At 38.9% G+C, this 18,399-nt stretch overlaps 2 long non-coding RNA genes across 2 annotated transcripts in view; one reads left to right on the top strand and one right to left on the bottom strand.

Moving 5' to 3' along the window:
* The window catches only part of LOC111093885, a 34,156-nt gene that overhangs the window by 6,500 nt on the left and 9,257 nt on the right, over window positions 1–18,399 (bottom strand). The window contains exons 2-3 of the long non-coding RNA XR_005383595.1: window positions 16,954–17,036; window positions 14,665–14,769 (exon numbers count right to left, since the gene is read on the bottom strand). This is a non-coding gene — a long non-coding RNA (uncharacterized LOC111093885). The remainder of the gene's footprint in view (window positions 1–14,664; window positions 14,770–16,953; window positions 17,037–18,399) is intronic.
* Window positions 1,681–15,084, top strand: LOC111093886. The gene is made up of 3 exons (XR_005383596.1): window positions 1,681–1,836; window positions 4,390–4,545; window positions 14,677–15,084. It is a non-coding gene; the product is annotated as an uncharacterized LOC111093886 (long non-coding RNA).

The raw sequence follows: 18,399 nt of genomic DNA, 5'->3' as shown, positions 1-18,399 counted from the left end.
TAACGTGTGTTCATAGATTAAAAGCAAACAGACACACATGCAGACTCTATAGGAAAGTTCTATAGAAGTAAGAAAACATCAGCTATGAGCCCATTACTCGGAGATAATTGCTTTCTGGTGCTTATCATCCAGACATTGTGTAGTCGTTCCCAGCTTGCTCCGAAATGAAATCATGCTATGATGTTTCAATCTCATTTTAACTTAAAATACACCATAGGCTTTCAACACCAGTAATCATTCATTTTTATTTGTATTATATTTAATGATTTACATGATAGTCCATTTGTATGGATATACTCGAATTTATTAAAATAATTTTCCTTTTTAAACAATTTAAGTTTTCTTTCTTTCTTTCTTTCTTTTTTTTGCTATTAAAACCTATAATTGTATTGTCTGTTTTCATAGGATTAATTCCTAATAGTGAAATTTCTAGGTCAAAGGAAATTCATATTTCAAAAAGTTTTTGGTATATATTTTCAAACTGCCCTCATGAGAGTTGTTCCTAGTGTTTGGAAGTGGCTTCTCTCTCTTGTGAACACTGGACATTATAATTCTTTTTAATCTGTGCTTATCTAGTAATAGAAAAGTACCCCACTTTAATTTTCATTTGTTTACTGTTAAGCATGAACAACTTTTTCATATGTTTGTTGGGTGAGATTCTGCTTCTGTGAATTGCCTATTCATGCCCTTTGTCTATTTTTCCACTGGCCATTCATCTTTTTTTCAGCCTGATTCTTCATAGTGTCTTGCATATTGGGGCTATTGCTGGTCATTTTGTAAATTAATGATTTTTAAATTCATTTTAGCAGCTCACAGCATCTGGAATCTCAAGTAAAAAATGGCACAAGTTTGTATGGGGAAAGAAGGGTGGGGGAACATCAAGAAATAGCATGGGCCTTAGGGAGAGATCCAGGGTATCCAAAATATTATTTGAAATAGTAGCTAAATTGCAACATGAGAGAGTTGGATTGCACACAAAAATATATTTCCTAATAGTTAACATTTTAAAGTGTTGGCCAGATTCTAGAGCAGGATGTCAAGATCTTCCTTCATGGGACTTTGCAAGTGGGTTTCACACCTTTTTGTTTGGCTTGCATATTGCAAAAGGATGGGCCAGATGACTGGTCAAGATGTGCCTTTGTCCAAAGTACTTATTTTCTTTTATTTTTCAGATATAAACTTGAGATTCGTAAATGCCTTAATCCCAGGCTCTTTTTAGTTATCTTACCAATGCTATGTATACTGTCCTTCCTAAGAAATGAGAGATTCTGAGCCATATTTCCAAACTTGAGAATGCATAAAACTAGCTCTGTGTTTCACTTCTTCCTAATACATAAAGAATGACTATGAGTCATCTTCCTAAGCTTTAATTTCTTACTGCTCTCTTGTGGCCATTCAAATGAACTGTCCAGATTTTTTTTTTTTCTTAACAGATCCTATAATGTTAATAATTTTTTTTTTTATCAAGCAGAATCATCGAATTTTGTCTGTGTAACAAATGTAGAGTCTCTGACACTTGAATATCGAGGTCACAGAATAATTCTTCATTTTATTACGGACTACTTGCTGAGATGGGGTTACAGAATAGGAAAGGCCTGCAAATTCCTTCTTTTTATTTCAGTGAAAGCAACCGCATTGTGATTCATCTATGAAGTCATCAAAAGGCTACAGATTGAAATAGTTCTGGCCATTCTGAAAGTAAAATAATGCAATTCCCAGCTCCTTCCCTTACCGTGGCTTGGGAATATTAGGAGGTTCTAAGTTCAGTCATTATAATATAAACCAGTCTTTTTGTGGGAAAAAATAATTCACGGCTGGCTGAACACTGGAGCACAGGTAAGACACAGCTAAGCATGAACATTATTCCGTTACACTTTGGCCATGTGATACTGCACGTGGGTAGACAGGGCCCAGAAATGGCAGCATCAGCAGGCTTCAGGAGACAAGATGAATCAAACTGGCTTAGTAGCCCAGGCCAGAGCATCGTCAGCAAGTTATGATGTTGTCCACTCCATTCCTCTCCCATTCCTATGACCACATCTATTCAAACATGGCAGGTTTCAAGTGAGATCAGTAGCTACTCTGCCATAATTAGCATATATATATATATATATATATATATATGCATACCTCATTTTATTGAACTTCACAATTACCGTGTTTTTGTTTGTTTGTTTTACAAATTGAAGATTTGTGCCAACCTTGCATCTGACTAGTCTTTGGACAGTATTTTTCCTCCCCACAGCATTTGCTTACCTTGTGTCTCTGTCACATTTTGGTGATTTTCCAATGTTTCTGACTTTCCCTATTATTATTATATTTGTTCTGGTGATCCGCGATCAGTGATCTTTAATGCTACGATTATAATTGTTTTGGGGTGCCATGAACTAGGCCGGTACAAGATAGCAGACTCAATCTGTAATGCTGTGTGTGTTCCAACTGCTCCACCAACTGGCCATTCCCCCATTTGTCTCCTTCTGCTCCACCTCCCTACTCCCTGAGACACAACCATATTGAAATTAGATCAGCTAATAACCCTACAATGGTCTCTAAGCATTCAAGTGAAAGGAAAAGTCACACGTCTCTCCCTTTAAGTCAAAAACTACAAATGATTGTGCTCAGTGAGGAAGGCATGTCGAAAGTTGAGATTGGCTGAAAGCTAGGCCCTTGCACCAAACAGCCAAGCTGTGAGTAGAAAGGAAAAGTTCTTAAAGGAAATTACATAGTGGAGACACAAATGATGAGAAAACAAAACAGCCTTATCGCTGAGATGGAGAGAGGCTGAGTGGTCTGGACAGAAGATCCAACCAGCCACAACATTCTTTTTAAGTCAAAGCCTGATTCAGAGCAAGGCTTTAACTCCCTTCAATTCTGTGAAGGCTGAGAGAGGGGAGGAAGCTGCAGAAGAAAAGGTGGCAACTGACAGAAATTGGTGCAGGAGGTTGAAGGGAAGAAGCCATCTCCGTAACAGACAAGTGCAAGGAGAAGCAGCAGGTGCTGATTGCAGAAGCTTCAGCAAGTGATCCAGAAGGTCTAGCTCACATAATTCATGAAGGTGGTCACACTAAACAGATTTTCAGTATAGACGAAACAGCCTTATATTGGAAGGAGATGCTATCTACAGCTTTCATAGGTAGAAAGAAGTCAAAGCCTGGCTTCAAAGCTTCAAAGGACAGGCTGCCTCTCTTACTAGGAGCTAGTGCAAGCTGGGGACTTTCAGTTGAAGCCACTGCACACTGACCATTCTGAAAATCATGGGGCGCTTCAGAATCATGCTAAGTCAACTCTGCCTATATTCTATAAATGCAACCGTAAAGCCTGAATGACAGCATGTCTCTTTACAACATGATTTACTGAATATTTTAAGCCTGCTGTTGACACCTACTGCTCAGAAAAAAGGTTCCTTTCAAAATATTACCACTCATTGACAATGCACCTGTTCATCTAAGTGCTTTGATGGAGAGGTACAATGAGATTAATCTTGTTTTTATGCCTGCTAATACAATATCCATTCTATAGCCCATGTATCAAGGATTAATTTTGACTGTCAGCACTTTTAAAGAAATACATTTCATAAGACTATAGCTGTCATTGACAGGGATACCTCTGATGGATCTGAGGGAAGTAAACTGAAAATCTAGAAAGGATTCACCATTCTAGATGCCATTAAAACTTTTGTGATTTTTGGAAAGTTCAAAATACAAACATGGACAGTTTAGAAGAAGTTGATTCTTTTTTTTTTTTAGGATTTATTTATTTATTTATTTGAAAGAGAGAGAGAGAGAGAGAGAATATCAGAAGAGGGCTAGAGGGAGAGAATCTTCAAGCAGACTCCCCCTGAGCACAGAGCCCAATGTGGGACTCAAACTCATGACCCTGAGATTATGACCTGAGCCAAAATCAAGAGTCAGATGCTTAACCAACTGAGCCACCCAGGTGCCCCATGGAAGAAGTTGACTAACCCTCATGGATGACTTTGAGGGGCTCAAGACTTCTGTGGAGGAAGTTACTACAGATATGCTGAAAATAGCTAGAGAGAGTTAGAGGTGGAAGCCTGAAGATGTGACCGAATTGTTGCGATCTCATGATAAAACCTGAAAGGATGAGAAACTGCTTCTTGTAGATGAGCAAAGAAAGCAGTTTCTTGAGACAGAAACTACTCTTGGTGAAGATGCTGTGAAGATTGTAGAAATGAGAGTCAACTATTTAGAATATTACATACACTTAGTTGATAAAGCAGTGGCAGGGTTTGTTTGAGAAGATTGACTTTCATTTCGAAAGTTCTACTATAGATGAAATGCTCTCAAATAGCATCACATGTTGCAGAGAAATTGTACATGAAAGAAAGAGTCAATTGATTTGGCAAACTTCATTGTTGTTTTATCTTAGGAAATGGCCAGAGCCCTGCCAGCTTTCAGCAACCACCACCCTGGCCAGTTGTCTGCAATCGACAAAGCAAAACACTCCACCAGCAAAAAGAATATGACTCACTGAAAACTTAGATGATAGAATTTTTTTTTAGCAATAAAGCGTTTTTAAATTAAGGTATGTCCACTGTTTTTAGACTTAATGCTATTATATAATTAATAGATAGTTTAAACATAACCTAATGTATAGTTTAAATGTAACTTTTTTATGTACTAGGAAACCAAAAAAATTCATTTGACTCATTTTATCACAATATCTGCTTTATTGTGGTGGTCTGGAATTAAACTTCCAGTGTTTCTGAGGTATTTCTGTATTCATGTGGCTAATTCTTCTGTAAATTGAGGTCCATGCTATTCCAGACGTGATGGTATAGAAACAGAGATGGACTCAGAGCATCCAGAGCTAGTGACTTCAACCAGTGTATACTGGAGCAGCATCTCCATGACAGGTGCTAGGAATACAAACAGTAACCGCCTTCCCCAAAGACATAGTCTCCTAGTTTGCAGTTTACTGTAATGAAACATGTAATCCATGAAAGAATGTAAAACTACAAGCACGGTAAATTATACAAAGCAAAGAAATATGGACAGGAGGTCAGGAGGATTAGATGAGGTTTCTTTGGGGATGTGATGATACAACCAAGATGTCAAGATGAATAAGAACTAATGAGGCAAAGAGGAGAGAAAAAGCAGAAGGACCAGTGTGTGCAAAGGTCCTGCAGTGAGGAGGAGGAAAAGAAAATGTTAATGAAATGAAATAATAGGCAATGACTTGACAGTAAGAAAACAAGAGGAAAGGTGAAATGATTTAAAGCTGTTGGGGTATGATTTTGTGGACTCAGTGAAGGCGTAAGTTTGTCTTTATTACAAAAGTTTAAGAAAGACATCAAGATGCTCTAGGCAGATAATGTTAGGATTTCCTAGTCTTTGAAAAGATTCTTGATGAGCAGAGAGTGGAGAGACAGGGATCAGAGAGATGAGAAGACGGCACTTTGAAAGCTATTGCCATAGTCCAGGTAGAGATAACAGGGGTATTGATGGGCTGTGAGGAATACCTGCATCAGAGGATATGGGAGGTATGATCTTCAAGGCCTAGTAATGGATTGGCTATTAGAGGTGAGGGTGACAGAAGTCTTCTGGATCATTCCTTGGAGTCTAGCTTCAACAACACACTGACTCCTGGTTATATTTATTAATAACAGAATGCCAGAAGGTGACCAACTGGGGGAGAAACACTGAGTTTAGGTCTTGTGTGAGATATACAAGCAGAGATGGTGGGAAGGTGGGTGGATATGTCAATTGACAATCCATTGGGGCATCTGTCATGAAAATACATATTTGAGTGAACTTGGTATCTAATGTGTGAATTTGAGGAGATTTCCGAGGATAGAAAACTAATAAAAAGGATGGATAGGGTAAGTGAAACCTGAAGAACTTAAACATCTATTTGTTAAGTTAAAAAATAAAAGAGAGACTCTGCATAGACAAGTGAGAAAAATTATTGGAGGGCATTGAGTAAAATCATGGGAACATGGTGCCACGGAGATCAAAGGAAGATTAGGACTAATGAAGAAAACAAATGGTTAATGTACCAAACAGCTTAGGTAACAATAAACAATAACAGCTAACATCTGCTGCCTTTCAGATGTGTCAGACATTTTCTCCAGGTTTTGCAGATATTAACTCCTTGAGGCCTTACACCTGTACTATGATGTAGATACTATTATTATCCCCATTTTATGGAGAAAGAAAGTGAAACACAGAGAGGTGAAGTCTCTTGCTTGAGATCACACAACTAGTAAATAGTCGAAGTTAGTGGTCACACCAGGGTTCCCTACTTTGTTTGCCATTATGCCGTTGTGCTTTTCCACACATTGACGATAGAGAAAAGGTGTCTTTGACTTGTGATGTGAAGGTCAATCATGACCTTACTGCAAACTGTTTGACTGGAATGATAGGTCAAGGCCAAGAGCCACACCACAGTGGATTGTAGAGTCAGGTCAGGAAGAGGTGAAGAAATGGGTGTTGCATTTAGATACAGCTAGACAAGCAGCTATTGAGAAGCATGGCTCTGAGAAATATACTTTGAATCAGTCTCCAGATAGAAGCATGCCAGTGGGACTCTTATGAGGCCTGGTCAATGTTGGAAGACTCCAAAGACTAGGAGTCATCTCTATCTGGGTATGAAGCAGGTGTTCTGAAATGTACAGCCTCTTAGTTCTATTTTACAATGAGACAGAAATCCCTGGGTTACTCTGATATTACATTTCTGAAGTTAAAAATTATTTTTTTGCAGGGTGCCTGGGTAGTGCAGTAGGTTCAGCATCTAACCCTTTGTTTCCGCTCAGGTTGTGATCTCAGGGTTGTGGAATAGAACCTCCCGATGGGCTCCATGCTCTGAGGAATCTGCTCATGGACTCCCTTCTGCTTATGGTCTCTTTCTCTCAAATAAATAAATAAATCTTAAAAAAAACACCTATTTTATTCATCTTATTATTAATCTTATTCCCAAACTCCCGCACTTATTATGCTTTATATGTAGCAGAGAGAAATGGGGGCCTGGGGATAGTCACCCTGGAGTCAGGGAACGCTCCCTTGTTCTCTACTGGCTGTGACTTTAGACAAACCCAAGTCTCTTGGTTCTTCAGCTGTAAAAGAGGAAAAAACAGCCCCCCTCTCAGTACTGTCAGTAAGGTTAAGAATAAAAATACTTTGTGAATGACACAATTCTATACAAATGTTAGGAGCTACTATGACAAACTGTTATTGAAAAGGGGGAGGAAGGAGAGAAACAGAGAGTGACCCCAGCTTGAGAGTTTCGCCATACTAGAGGGCATCTAAGTCTACTAATGACTGTGGGCACATGGTAGATGGCAATAAATAGTTGTTGGTGAATTAATTGATTTTTCCACTTGAGAAGGGCTAGAAACAACAGCATGCATCCACTGGGGTCAGAGAAAGATCACCCTGACCCTTGCCTTTACACCATTCACGTGGGCACCATGGCAAATAGGCGGGGGGTGAGGGAATGTCAGGCTAGCGGTGGTGATAGAACAGGCACTTAACGTAAATATTTGTTGATTGATTGATTGAACCGGGCATATCATCAACATTGCAGCACAAAATGTTTCGACAAGTGATCTTATGAGACTTTATAGGAATAAGCTTGCCAGCATTACGGCAGGCAGACATTTCCTGAGCAGTCACACTGCAGCGCCCCCGATGAATTGCCCACCAGTGCCAATTAAATGTAGTTGTAGTTAAACCTTCAGGGTGGTGGAAAATGATCTTTAGGACAGCTTGGGATTCACTGGGGAGTAGCCAGTTCTACAATGCCGTAGTTTCACACGTAATTTGAGCAAAAGGTGAAGGAACATGAGAAAAGTTGATTGATGTCTTCAAGGACTAGAGATGCTTCATGGAGGGCAAGTGTGAGGCTTAAGTTTTTAGAAACAATGAGACTCACAGCTCTTTCAGACATTACGCAAGGTCCTCTGAAGTTTTTCTTCAAGCGTACATAATTTGTTAATGTATTTTTTTAAAGCATTAACTTTTCAAATGAACAAAACAAGTAAGAACAACAAGAACAATGACCAACACAGCAAATGAACCAAAGGGAAGAAGATGGCAATTAAGAAAGGGTCTGTGTCTGTGTTTGGGTCTGCAGGACCTGATCGTGTTAATGCATAACTATTGAGAATACTCCCCATCAAATCTTTAGAGGAGTCAGTCCACACACTTATCAGTCCACACACTTTTGCGTCCTAGAACAGGACCAGCTTTCCCTGACCGTGTCCCAGATGTTTCCAAGTGTAAAACCACAGGGATGTCTGGCAGGATCAGGAGCTAGAATAGGTCAAGGTAAACCATGAGGCTTCTGTGGAGCTGCTGGTAGAGGGACCATGAAGGAGGGATGTTTCTTTTTCCCCTTTCCCTTAGATGCACACATGCTGTGTTGGCAGGGGTCCTTGAGATAGTTGCTTTTTGGAGCCTAGTGTCTCACTTTGTGTAAATTCCACTTTGCAATGGGACTTTTTCTCTTAGGACATAAATTGTCCACTAAATTAATTTAAGTCTAGAGACCTGAAATTAAAAGTTAGATATAGCAACATTACACCAGTTGAATGTAAGACTAAATGTCATTTGAAATATAACTGTGATTAGTTTTAGAAATAAAATTTTAAAAGCCTAGTATGTTACGGATACGTGGGCAGACAAGCCCCTAAACGTCTTTGCCAAAAATCTATCACTATACCTGGGAGGGGGGTGGGGCATGAAGACAACATCCATATCTCTTCTTGTAGGTAACTGATGCTTACCTGGAACTTTTATGTGCTGGAAGCCACTGGTGGAATTGCTGCTTCATCCTAACTGGAGCTGTTAAATACAGCTCCTTGGGACGCACAGGCTTTCAGAAAAACAACTCCATCCTTCTCTTCTAACAACACCACCCTTTGCTTTGCTCAGTCCTGAGATTTTTGTCTTAGGCTACAGTCTCCCTTTTGCCCCCAGCTAAGCTTAGCAGTGTTAAATTTGACTCACTCTTGATTAACTACTACCTGGTGATTCCACATTCTCTGTATAAATGTGCCCTTCTTTACATGAAAGGGAAAACCACCTCTACATCCATTTTTAAAACGAGGTAACTAGATGATCGATCACATGCATAACCAACTCTTAATGTCAGCTCTGACATAGACTGTGTCATTTCTTTTCCACTTAAAACAAAAACATAAGAAAATGGGGCACCTAGGTGGCTCAGATGGTTAAGCCTCTGCCTTCGGCTCAGGTCATGATCTCTGTGTCCTAGGATGGAGCTTCCTGCTCAGTGGGGAGTCTGCTTCTCCTTCTCCCTCTGCCTCTCTCCCTGCCCATGCTCTTTCTCCCAAAGGATTAAGTAAAATTTTTTAAAATTAAAAAAAATCCAAAAAACAAAAAATCACCAGAATGAAAAATGAAATGATAAGAAAACGGAAAGAATGATGTTATAATCCAGATGGCACTGAGTTTGCTTTAGTTAACAAACAAGCAAAAACACTAGTAAGCACTGGTATTTTATTATCACTAGTCACTGGGGACACACTTCGCAATCTATTGCCACCATAGCTGAGTCCAGTTTCCTAGGACAGGTGCTCAAGAGGGAGGTTTGAATTAGAATGAAAAGTCAGACCAGCTGATAGGCTAGTGTCTCTGTGCTCACCACCTCCTTGTGTCTCTCACCTAGTAAACCTCAAGGAGCCAGACTGAGGGGCAAAAGCAAGAACTCTATCTATGTGGGCTGTGCAAGAAGGAAGAATCAGTCAAGGGAGGGAAACAAGAATTCAGGCAGACTGACATTTCCATGTCAGTAGCCTGGCATCATTAATTTTAGTTCATTACTCTTAAAGTGTTATTAAATTATTTTTCTAAAGAAAAATGTGCTCTAGTGAATAACTTTAATCTATTCACCCTAATTATAATTGTACCAAGAACTCTGAATTGCCACTAAATGCTTTTGTAGTACTTTTACTCTCATTCCAAACTATGCATATATACAAATATTAAATGAGTATTTAATAGCACATTCTAAACTGTACCCAAATTCTACAGATGCAATAGTGAACAGAGTGGTTTCTGTCATCACCGAGCTGACATTTTTTAATGAGGAAATAGATGATGTAAAAAGCAATTATAACAAAGTTTTGTAAGTGTAATAGAGGGTAAATTCCAGGTGCTAAAGGGGCAAATAGCAGAAGGCACCTAATCCCATCAGCAAGAGAGGGTCCCATGACTCCCGGGAAGACATTATAAAGGGTCAGAGGGTAAGGAAGAGAGTTTCAATCAAATAGGATGCCATATGCAAAGCTTCAAGACACAGGAGAGATGATGCATGCAAGGAACCAAAAGAGATGATGTGTGCCTGGAGTCAAAAATTCAGCATGGGGAGTGGCAAGATTAAGTAAAAATCCAAGATGTAAGACTTCTAAGCCATGCTAGGAATTTGGATTTTTTTTTAATTTTTTTATTTATTTATGATAGTCACAGAGAGAGAGAGAGGCAGAGACATAGGCAGAGGGAGAAGCAGGCTCCATGCACCGGCAGCCTGATGTGGGATTCGATCCCGGATCTCCAGGATCGCGCCCTGGGCCAAAGGCAGGCGCCAAACCGCTGCGCCACCCAGGGATCCCGGATTTTTTTTTTCTAATGTCGATGGGAAGCAGGTGAAAACTTACACATGTGGTAAGAGTAAATCTATATTTTAGATCACTTGGACTTCACGTGGAGAATGCAGGAATTCCATGCTATCCACATTCTCATGAGTGGAGCTCTCAGGTGTGAGACTCAGATAAATTTTTAGATAAATTTCCACTCTCCAAACTTTTGCTAATCACTGTACCAGACAGAGTCAGATAACCGAGTGTCATTCCTATCTAAGCTCTTGCTGTCTAGACTGAAGAATCAAATCCATTCAGAAAATAAAGAATATTTGTAAATTTAAATCGGATGATAAGTGGAGGCTGGAGACATAATAAAGGTAGTAAAAGGGTAGTGACCTGAGGATAGAGATATTTAAAAAGCATCACTAAGCCACGGGATTAGATTTGATATGGGGGGACATCAAGAGGGATAAAGGCAGAATGAAGGATGATAAACAACCATGACTATGGTGATAAATATCACCGTGTTTCCTACAGCTATGATAGGAAACAAGAAAGAAGGAGTGGTTTTCACTGAAATGGAGTTTGGGGATCATGAGATGTGGAATATTATAAATTCTGTTTGGAACCTACCGAATCTAAGATGTAAGAAGGAATATGAAGTGGAACTGGCCAGTAAGCAGTTAGATGTTTGAGTCCGAAGCTAAGCAAATGCATCTGAAGACACAGAATTTTTAGTTATTGGCTTAGAGGGTGGTGGAGACTTCTAGTTGTCTACTAAAATCCATCCTCCCACCCCCTGTTTTCTCTGATGTTATGCACAACTAGAATCCATGTTTTCACCAGGGAGCTGTGTGGTCATTTGACTACTTTCTTACCTAGTGGAATGTGAACAGATGCAATGTATGCAACTTCAGGCCATTTGTTTAAAGAATAGTCTCTGTCCCTGACCTTTCTGAAGACCTGAAGCTTACAAACACCTAGCTTCAAATAGCAGACAATGGCTATACAGATGGGGTAGGGATGCAAAGGAGCAGAATAAGAGAAGCTGGGTCTCTAAGTGATCACGCAGAGCAAAGCTGCTGCCATCCTGGACCTTGTCCATCTTGACTCTTAGGAGAGAGAGATAAATCTAATTTTTTAGGCCACTCTTTTTTCCCCCCTAGTAGCTTAGCCTTTACCTTAAAGGATAGAGATGGGAATCCTGTGAGAGTATAGATATACAAGGGAAAAGTGTAGAGTAAGAAAAGAAACACTCTATGATAGAACCTTACAGAACACCAACATTGAAAAAGTAGATAGACTTCAATCCTGAAAAGGAGGGTGATCAAGTGTAACATAATACAGGAGGACATCAATGGGGTGTATCTCTTCATAAAAGCTTGAGAAAGAATGTTTCAAAAAGGAGAGTGGTCACTAGTGTCAAGTGACACCAACAGGTCAACAAAATAAAACCATGCGGTAGAATTTGGGGATTTACTGTCAAGGAGGCCACTGATGACCTCAGTGAGAACAGATTCAGAGGAGTAGTAGTATGAATAGATGGCAGAGAGATGAGGGAATGGAGATTATAAATGCTGGCAGGATTTTAAAGAAATCTGGTGTGTCAAGGAGGAGAGGGATGGAGCCATAATTAGAGATGGAAGTGGGATCAGCAACTAATTGCTAATATTTTCTGAGTTCTTAGGAGGGGTCAGGTAGTATGCTAATCTTTACACATACTTTCCCATTCAATTTTCACAACAACCCTGTTAAACTAATCTATTTACTGAACACCAAGCCTGCAAAATGTCAAATAACTGCCTGAGACCCCACTAAGTTTTGGAGCACCCTTCATCGCCCTGTGCTACAACTGCTGGTCAAGTGGCTCTGAGATCTTACATGTTTTTTTGTTTGTTTGTTTGTTTGTTTTGTTTGTGTGTGTGTGTGTGTGTGTGTGTGCATGACATTTGGAATCTTCCTGCTTTAAGTGTTCTTGCTGACTGCAAGCTGAATTTTAAAGTTAAGCCCAACAAAATGGTTAAAACCAAGGCAAATCAAATCATTTGCTCCACCCCAGTGAAAGCCAGAACATTTCTACTTGCTTCAGTCTCTGAGTCCTGGCTGATTAAAGAATATGCTCTCAGACATCCTGCATTGATAATGATCACCATGATTTTTTAGTCACAACATGAATTTAGAGTTGGTTAAGGGGTTTATTTGAAAGTGCTCACCCTGGATGCCAACATTAGTAAGCTTGCTTGTTTGTTTAAAATTAAAAATAAATAAATAAATAAATAAATAAATAAAATAAAATAAAATAAGTACCAAGGGATCTAAAAAAAAAAAAGAGCTAGGAAAACATACAAAAAGGGATTTCTTGGAAGTGGTGAGGGCCCCCTTGCTGTTGGGGAGATCATGAATTTATTATGGAATTTGCAGTTATGTGATTTCTTCCAACTTCTGGTCAGCCCCCGAGGTGGATATGCTGGGAAGGGCGGTGGTTGGAGTTTTCTAGGCTTGGGCTTCTGCCAGTAGATGATGGAACAACAATGAGCAAAGAATTTAGGATGTTAAAAACAGAGGAGTTGAAATGATAGGTCATGGGATTTAAGCTGTGTAGGAAAGGATATGGGAAAGCCGATCAAGAGAGGGTTAAGGGCTTTGAATGTAAGCTTCATGACAGGAGACATCTTTGACTTCTCACTTTACTCCAGGAAATCTAATGTCTAGAACAATATAAGGTACCAAGAGGGCTCTCATCACTATTTCTAATGAGACTAAAGATGAAAGTATCAGAAATAATTAAGCAACAGTCAGAAAATAAGAGTTCTGGGTCAAATAATTAAATATGGTCCAAATTTTCAATTTAGGAGATAGAGTAGCTTCAGGTAAAGATTAAGGCTCCAGCTTTACAATGTGGTGATGGGCACCTGAGGGCACTGCACAGGAAAGGAAGTCACTGGAGGTGAGGCCAACATGCAGAGAGCTCAGGGTTTCTTTGGGTTGAACACATGTCTTTCCAGGCACTCAGAATGATAACAGAACCCTTGCAAAGGAAGAGAATTGCAAGCCCGGGTGCCAAGGCAATCAGTAAGTGAGAGGGAATGATTAGAAGGTCTGCAGGCAACACACTGTGAAAAACAGAGTGGTATACAAGTCAAAGATGAAAATTCCAGCTAGCTTCACTTAATAATAATAATGGTTAATGTGTTCCATTCACCTGGCAAGTGGCTGACAATGGATACTTTATAGTTCGATTTACCTGTTTTCATGGTCTAAAATGAAATATTGATTGCCCATCTGGAAAATTATTTCATTCTGTGCCATATGACATGAGTCCTGCTTTTTTTTCTCATATGCCAAAGTTGGATGAATCGATAAAGGCAAACTTATTTGATGGCGATGATCTATCAATCAATAAAAAAGCCTCAAGCCAGTTTATCAACATGGATATCATTTAGTCTTTGAGGTTTTGATATTTGTCTAATGTGCTCACAAATTCTTATAATTCATTATTCTTTCTAGATAAGAATTTCTGTTTATTCTTTGCACTCTTTGCCACGGCATGCATGATTTCTTTGCAACGGCATACATGATTTCTTTGCAACGGCATACATGTCAAATATCTTGTGTTGGTCATTTTATTTTTTACTCTTGTATGTTGTTTACTTGTTGATGGAGTTTGAAATTAACTTGGCCTAAATTTGACAATGATAATATTCCCTTTTATATGATTAATTCTATTTTAACAATATTATGTAAGATGCTAAATATTTTGCTGCATGTCTTTCAAGTCAAATTTATCTCAGTTTTTAAATAATGTCCAGAAACAAATAAAGATCATAGATTTCTTTGTTTTCCTATCTGGAAGAGAAAATGGAAAATTGAGGCAATCACACCAAGAACTTAGGCTATTTCATTCAAAAGTGTTTTTTTTTTTTTAATCTGTGTTATCTGTATATTTAATTCTCCTTGTTCCTCTCCTTTCACAGAGTGTATGGACAAGAAATTAAAGACAAAGTTTCTAATACTTTGGTTAAGGAATGGGTGGAAATGTTCTAGCGTTTGTGATGTGTAGAATGTTTCGGAGCCAAAAAAGTATTAACAAAATTCTTTACCTTGATTCTCAGGAACAAGAATTTAAGAACGGAATCCAACCAATGGGTAGACCATTTCGGAGAGTGTTTTCATGCTCAACTCTTGATTCCCCTGTCTTTGTGAAGCTGAAAGTCACCAGACACTATTTGAAAGCTTGTTCCACTATTCTCGATATTCTTTTCTTTTCATTATTTCAACTATGCTAGTCAAATGAGTTTCCATGGCCCTGTCCTCAAAAGTTGTACAGGGCATGATGGCTTGTTTTGCTTGGCAAAATTCTCTAGAACGTGATTCATTGTCTGCAGGTGATTCATGGTTAGGAAATTAATTCTGAACTCTGCCAGTGATTGCGGTTGATTAAAGTCCAGAAGTCCCTGCCGTCTATTCACTAGCACTCTTTGTCAACTGGAATATTTCTATAATAAAAAGGGCCGAAAGTAGATGTGCTTGATGCATGGAATTTACATGCGTGTTTGCATCTTTTGAAAGAGCTACTCAAGCCTACACAATTTTAACACTTGGCATGAAAATCATTCTAAAAGTGTCTGACTGAATGAATCACATTTTACAAATAAATATCTGTCAAATGGTGCAATTACTTCAGATCCAGTCATTAAGCAATAAAATAAAGCAGTAAATAGGATACATCTGCTGCAAAGTGCTATAGAAATGCGAGTTTCCTTCTCAAGTTACTTGTCTTTTAATATTTTAGCCTAATTGGTGGAATGATTCACTAGAAACATCAACCATTCAATGTAATCATGGCACCAAAAAAGGAGGGGGGAAGAAAGGCTTTCTAAACCAGTCAATAGGACAAGAAAAAAAAAAAAACAGTCACTTACTTGAGCACAGAAAGCAAAAAAAGGGGATGGGACCTAAAGCATTCCTGCTATGTGCCATACGGGGAGTGTTGTGAGGCAAAGGACCACACATCCTTTGAGAAGCAATAACAGCATGTGAGGTGCCATCTCGTTACCTTGTGTATCAAAACAGCTGTGTACATGCAAAGAGAGTAAATCTAAGGAGATTGCTATCTTTGTAAGTCAACTGAAGTGCAAGTGTTTGGTTTTTCTTAAATGAAGAAAGTAAATAAATAAGCAGGGGTGATAATTAACTTCATAATTCTCTACCACTCTGGTTTTCAGTGGCACAGTGTTCACATTCAAAGTCAATGCCCAGCAATGCATTAGGTAGTTATAATTATGATCTATTGACATATGGAAGGACATCATAAAATATTAGGCTTTCTTTCTCCAGTCGTTGCCCTTTCTTTGTGAATAATTATAAAAGAGACAAAATAAAGGAAACCTGTGAAAATTCAGTTTGGTGAAATCTTTAAACTGTTTGTTGGGATTAGATTATGAAGAGTAAGTTTCCGTTGTAACTTCAGAAAAAATAAACAGAAGAAATTAAAATTCACACCTAATGCTATCATTCAGATAACTAATGTCAGGGCCTAAGCATCTTGGGCCTTTCCTACATTTTTCATGGTACATTCCTATGCCTAGACCTAAAGAGAGTGTCTTTATTTCCATTCTCTCCCTTGTACCTATGTCACTACCACAAAAAGAACATGCTCGGGCTAGCCCACTGTACTAAAAGGATGAGAAACATGTGGAGCAGAGCGGTTCCAGCCAATCTACAAGCCTACAGTGGTGCACAAATGCATAAGTGATAATTAATGACTGTTTTGGGTGATTTGTTATGCAGCGATAACTAACAGGTGCAATATGCATATTATAATGTGCATGAGTATATATACACAAACATAAGTGTGTATAAATAACATATATTTAGCCAAATCAAAAGTATAATGTTCTTTAGTTTGTTGTGTTGTTTTTTGCTTTTGTTTTTGTTTTTTTTTCAATAAATATATGTCCACCCTTATCTCAAGTACCTGTGAAGTTCCTGAAAGCAGATACCGCTATATACCAATGATGTGCCGGGATCTGGCCCTACAGTTAAGAACTAAACAAGTATGCAGAGACTAAATGAAAAATTTCAGTATCATCGGGACACCTGGGTGGCTCAGCGTTTGAGTACCTGCCTTTAGCTCAGGGTGTGACCCCGGGGTCCTGGGATCGAGTCCCGCATCGGGCTCCCCTCATGGAGCCTGCTTCTCCCTCTGCCTGTGTCTCTGCTTCTCTCTCTGTGTGTCTCGCATGAATAAATAAATAAAATCTTAAAAAAAATGTTCAGTATCATCATTTTAATGGCTGCATTTTATTCCATTGTATACAGGCAAATATCATGGTATTTCTAACCGGTACTCTATTTTAATTTTTGTTAAAACTCTTTTATAGACTTACAGTTTAGAGCACATTTGTTCTTTCTTTTCTCAGGAAAAATTCCTAGAAGTAGAATTTGGGGGGCAAATATGTAGAAAGGACAGCTGTTTAAACAAAAACAAAAAAATTTAATCATCTTAGCAATCATAATTTGGCAAAATGTTTTTTTTTCTTTTTCATCTTACTTGATTCATAATGTGGCCCTTCTAGTAAAGTGAGACAAAAAGCAGTCTCAGATTGTGCATGGTGCAAGGAAAATTTAAAAGTGGGCATCTTTTCCCCTTTAAAAAAAAATAAAAACGTTGTAACCACTTCCTATAATCTATGATTTTCTCTTTTCTGCTTTTGAGGCTTCCTTTCATGTCTGGTCAAAAAAGGTCTATGTAAGTTCTACTGTGTGTGGGGTAGTGGGGTAGCTTCACCCACCAATCTCTTCTTTAAAGGTGCTGCTCCTGGGGACTCCTGGGTGGCTCAGTGGTTGAGCATCTGCCTTTGGCTCAGGGTGGGACCCTGGGATCCTGGGATCGAGTCCTGCATCGGTCTCCCCACAGGGAGCCTGCTTTTCTCCCTCTGCCTGTGTCTCTGCCTCTCTCTCTGTGTCTCTCAGGAATAAATAATTAAAATCTTAAAAAAAAAAAAAGAGGTTAAAAATTCCAAGGATAGAACTTGTCACAGGCAGGAGAGTGGCCACCTTACGTGCTCATTGTCTAGCTTGAGAAGACCTTTCAGTTTGGACAGGTTTTAGAGCAAAACCCAGAAGGTTGATGAGAGGGACAGAGAACTTACTAGCAGCCGGAAGAGAGGGTCGGGGCACCCTCTCTATTGTGGAGAAACTTACACCCACATCATTGTACTGAACATAGCCTTTCAAATGGGCCCTAATTATGTCTGAACCTCTTCCTTCCTCATCTCTAGGGATCATTCTACAATGCAGACTTCACAGTGAACAAAGGCACTTGCTCTCGCACTTTCTGTGTAGTACCTATTCAGAGTATAAAAGGCTTGTCAATCCATGGTAATGTTATTCCTATATTTTGCTAAGCACTATATTTATTATAAAACATAAATGATGGTAGGCTGACATTTGTTTTTAGCACAGACACTAGATTTTTAACTAGTAAAATCGGCTGACGATTTGTTTCAATTGATGTGTATTTCTGTGGCTTAAAAAACTGTTGTTGGTTGTTTTCTAAATGACACTAATTTCTATTTTAATGCTGATATTATTTTCAGTTCAGAGCTGTAGCTGAGGAAATATAATCAGAAGAATTTAATTCTATCTTGAAATAGGTATGCAGTTTATAAGGTTCAGAAGGGGGGAAAAAAAGAAGGGGTAGGTTTCTTTTAGTTTCAAATAACTGTAATTTTGGTTCATTCCTGATATGAGATTTGTCTTGGGCTAACTTGAATGTAACCCCTTTTAACAGGGTTGAAACATTTTCTCCCGATCAGAATTTGGTTCTGCAC

Source organism: Canis lupus, chromosome 34, assembly GCF_011100685.1.
Source record: "Canis lupus familiaris isolate Mischka breed German Shepherd chromosome 34, alternate assembly UU_Cfam_GSD_1.0, whole genome shotgun sequence".
Lineage (NCBI taxonomy): Eukaryota > Metazoa > Chordata > Mammalia > Carnivora > Canidae > Canis > Canis lupus.
Note: the sequence above shows the minus strand (reverse complement) of the source record. Positions and strands in the feature narration are given on the sequence as shown.